General features: G+C 46.9%; 1 pseudogene; it reads left to right on the plus strand.

Annotated features, from left to right (window-relative positions):
- Positions 1-256: 256 nt before the first annotated feature.
- LOC105513950 lies at positions 257-751 on the plus strand (annotated as a pseudogene).
- The last annotated feature ends 4,118 nt before the right edge of the window (positions 752-4,869 follow it).

The following is a 4,869-nucleotide window of genomic DNA, read 5'->3' on the forward strand; positions in this document are numbered from 1 at the left end:
GAGAATCGCTTGAACCTGGAGGGGTAGAGGCTGCAGTGAGCCGAGGTCATGCCATCGCGCTTCAGCCTGGGCAATAAGAGTGAAACTCCGTCTCAATAAATAAATAAATAATAAATAAATATTGTGTTTGGTTCAATACAATGGCCTAACTTCATAGGTGTTTACTTTTCCCAGTTATCAAGAAGACTAGAGCAGGCAGTCCAGGGCTGATACAGCTGCTCCAATCGCCAGAGATGCAATCTCCTGCTAGATATCTTCACATCTACCTTTCTATGTCACATGTGCAAGATGGCTGCTCTGCCTTCAGACATCACATCTACATTCCAGGCAGAAAGGAGGAGGAAAGAGCAAAAGATGTGTTCCAACCAAATCCATCTTAAAAACAAACAAACAAGGGGAGGGGTGGCAGGAGCAAATTCAAAAAAAGAAGAAGAAAAACAAACAAACAAAAACAGGAAAGCCATTGTTTCCCTGAAAGCCCCACCAAGCCGACTTCTACTGATGACTCATTACCCAAACAGTCATGTGGCCACCCCTGGATTCAAGGGAGTCTGGGGAGATGAGTGCTCCAAAGAGGCACATGGATGCCACAGACAAAATCAAGTTTCCACGGTTAAAGGAGAAGAGGACGATGGAGTTTGGGGAGGCAGCAGCCTATGTCTGCCACAGAAGATATCAAGATACGGAGCAACATGAGAAGATGGGGGAGGCTGCCAAGAAAGGCCACTGGGGACAGGTGAGGAGCAGGTGACGCTGGCGTTGCTCCATCCGAGGAGCCCGCACCTGCAGCGGCTTGCGCTCCTGTCCCTGTGGGTGTAGGCACGAGGCTGATGTTGAGTGGGTTGTTTCTGTTGGGGTTCAGAACACAATACCCCAAAGTATGGCACTGAGTACTTAACTCAAGGACATTGGAAGACCTCAGAAGCAGCCTCAGATCCAAGGTCCCTCTGACCCGCTCCTGCCCTCTTCTGTCTCTCTCGTCCCTCATTCTCCCCTGAAGTGAGTCATAGAAACCAGAATCCTCTTCCCCAAAGCAGGTCCTAGAAACTAGAACCCTTTTTCCCAAACCTTTTTCCCCGAAGCAAAAGCCATAAAAACTGGAATTATTACTCTAAACTCTCCCTGACTTTTTGTCCAGAAGATGGCCATAAAGAAATTCTCAGCTAGGTATGGTGGCTTATATCTGTAATCCCAGCACTTTGAGAGGGCAAGGTGGGAGGATCACTTGAGGCCAGGAGTTTGAGATCGGCCTGGGCAACATAGTAAGACTCCCATCTCTACAAAACTTTTTTTTTTTTTAATTAAACTTAGCTAAGCATGGTGGTACACTTGTAGTCCCAGCTACTTAGGAGGCTGAGGTGGGAGGGGCCCTGCTCTGGCTGTGACTGCTTTATCACAGGGAGTGCCTATCTGTGGGCTGCTTTCTACACATCAAAGTATTTTCAGAGTCAACATCAGCCTTGGAAAAAAGGAGGAAGGGCCATGGAGAGTCTCCCTCTATCTTCCCCTTATCTGTGATGTGAGAGTGCACATCCCCATGTGCACATACACTGCCTGTCCCACACACACACCCACAGGCACATAGGGTCGAGAATCTGCTGGGCAGAGCTTAAGCCACTGAATGTTTCAGTAGGAATCATGATATCTAAAAATAGAATAGCTGATAGGTTAAGGGGGTTCTCACTACTCACAGTTCCTGGAATTATATGCAATTGCATCTTGGAAACTCAACAAATAAACAGTTAGTATGGAATTAAGGAATCAAAGTTTGGTGAAGTTCAAAGAAGCTGATGTTACTCACAAGAGTAAACAGAGAGGAGGCCAGGCACGGTGGCTTCACACCTGTAATGCCAGCACTTTGGGAGGCCAAGACGAGCAGATCACTTGAGGTCAAGAGTTTGAGACCAGCCTGGCCAACATGGTGAAACGCTGTTCTTTACTAAAAATACAAAAATTAGCTGGGCATGGTGGCAGGCATCTGCAATCCCAGCTACATAGGAGGCTGAGGCAGGAGAATCACTTGAACCCAGGAAATAGAGGTTGCAGTGAGCTGAGATCACACCACTGTACTCCAGCCTGGACGACAGAGTGAGACTCCCTCTCAGAAAAAAAAAAAAAAAAAGTAAATGGAGAGGAAAGCACAGGCCAGGGTAAAGAGCTCCACGTAGGGCCGGGCACAGTGGCTCACGCCTGTGGTCCCAGCACTTTGGGAGGCCTAGGTGGGCGAATGGCATGAACCCAGGAGACGGAGCTTGCAGTGAGCCGAGATCGCACCACTGCACTCCAACCTGGGCAACAGAGCAAGACTCCGTCTCAAAATAAATAAATAAATAAAAAAGAGCTCCATGTATAATTCGTGTATAATGCTGAGGACATTTGGAGTGCAGCCAACAGCCCCCTTGCCGAGACCCAGTATTCATTGTCCCATTCCTTCTTCTAACAGAATCCCAATTTCATTTTGTTTAGCAAAGTTCTATGCTTTAAAATTTTTTTTGCCTCAAACTGACATGCAGGTAGGAGTGGTGGTGTGGCATAGGGCTGGCCAATGAGATGTTAGCCTGAGTCACATAAAGGGGACTTTCAGAAAAGTTTTTTTCTAGGGCTGACTCAGTTGGCATGGGCCCCCTTTGCCTTTTACTCTCCCACTTCTTCCAGCCTGAAACAAAACCCTGATGGTGTGAACTCCAGCCATCAACATGAGAGCACTTAATTTGTGCACTTAATCATTTATTCAGCAAATACATGCCAGGCACCGTTTTCAATTCTGGGAACTTACCATAAAGAAAACAGATAAAAATCTCTGCCTTCAAGGAGCTTACAGTCTAGTGAGAGGAAACAAATTATAAGCAAACAAATATATAGTATTTCAGAATATGGTAAGTGTTGAGGAAAATAAATTAAGAAATGAGATTCTTATTCTTATTATCTTTAGGGACACTCTTGCTCCATCTCCTTCCGTTGCCCACACTGGAGTGCAGTGGTCTGATCATAGCTCACTGTAACCTCAAACACCTGGTCTCAAGTGATCCTCTGCCTCAGCCTCCTGAGTAGCTGGGACTACAGGCGTATACCGCTACATCTGGCTAATTTAAAAAAAAATTTTTTTTCTGGAGAGATGGAGTCTTGCTACATTCCCCAGGCTGGCCTCAAGCTCCTGGCCTCAAGTGATCTTCCCATCCCAGCCTCACAAGGGGCTGGGATTATAGGTGTGAGCCATGACACCACCCAGAAATGAGATGCTTTTTATTTTTATTTGTTTGTTTGTTTGTTTTGAGACAGAGTCTCACTCTGTCACCCAGGCTGGAGTGCAGGGGCACATTCTCGGCTCACCACAGCCTCTGCCTCCAGGTTCAACTGATTCTCATGCCTCGGCCTCCCAAGTAGCTGGGGTTACAGGATTATGGCACTACACCCAGCTATTTTTTTTTTTAATTTTTATTTATTTATTTATTTGTTTCTGAGATGGAGTCTCACTCTGTCGCCCAGGCTGGAGTGTAGTGGTGCGATCTCGGCTCACTGGAAGCTCCGTCTCCCGGGTTCACGCCATTCTCCTGCCTCGGCCTCTGTAGTAGGTGGGACTACAGGCGCCTGCCACCACGCCCAGCTAATTTTTTGTATTTTTAGTAGAGATGGGGTTTCACCGTGGTCTCGATCACCTGACCTTGTGATCCGCTCGCCTAGGCCTCCAAGAGTGCTGGGATTACAAGCATGAGCCACCACGCCCAGCCTATTTTTTTAATTTTTATTTTTAGTAGAGATAGGATTTCACTATGTTGGCCAGGCTGGTCTCAAACTCTTGACCTCGAGTGATCCGCCAGCCTCAGCTTCCCAAAGTGTAGGGATTACAGGCATAAGCCATTGCACCTGGCCCAGAAATGAGATTCCTGATGCTAGATCAAGTCAGGGTGGTGGCTCAGAAGGCTGGTTGGACCTGAGGGTTGTAAAGGTAGCCAGGGTTTGTTTTAATCAGGTGTGGTAAGGCATGCAGACGCAGGAATCACTTTCATGGAGGAAGAAATTTACTCACAGTTCCCTAGAAACATGCATGAGGCATGGCATGGCATGCAGGGGGTGCCCCATGGGGAAGCACCTGAGTCAATCAGGAGGTAGCAGGAGTGAAAGGAAAATGTGGGCAAGAGCCTTAACTGTGGTTTCACAGGCAGGAGTGTGCAGGCAGGTAAGCAAGTTCAGGCTTGGCTAGTTTGAATAATTTCAGCAGCCTCTGTGGCGTAGGGGCTGTCCCTAGCTGTCTAGTACTGGTCCTGGGGTGACTAGGGGAATTGCAGCTAGGAGTGGCAGAGCCTGATGAAGGTGGTGGTTGGGAGGATGGGGTCTAGACTGGTTGATCTACATATGACAGGCGAGTTCTTTGCTTCTAGGAATTACTTCAACCTGGGAGGGGCAGTCACTCCAGGGTCAGCAAGACCCAGAGATGTGGAAGCATCAGAATACAGAAACTAGAAAACATGGTTAATTATATTGGGTTCTTGCCAATATTGCTATGCTCTTAGGACCCCTGCTCTCACCTCTAGATTTATTCTAAATCCAGAAAAATTAAACTCTCAATTTTTTATGCCACTGTTTTTCAGGTTTCTATTACTGGTTAGCTGAATGCCAGGCCTGTACTGATAATGATCCTAAAGAAGACTCCTCTTTCATACGGCCTAGTAACCGGTTCTGAGATCTTATCCATATAAATAGGCTGTTAGTCAAACAAAACAAATAGCAAGACAAGTAACAGATCCTTCATAGAGTAACTACTCTCATCTACGTGCTTATACACACACGCACACACTCACACACACCACACACACACCACACACATACACACACACACACACACCACACACACACACACACCACACACAT

This window comes from Colobus angolensis, unplaced genomic scaffold (genome assembly GCF_000951035.1).
Source record: "Colobus angolensis palliatus isolate OR3802 unplaced genomic scaffold, Cang.pa_1.0 Scaffold238, whole genome shotgun sequence".
NCBI lineage: Eukaryota > Metazoa > Chordata > Mammalia > Primates > Cercopithecidae > Colobus > Colobus angolensis.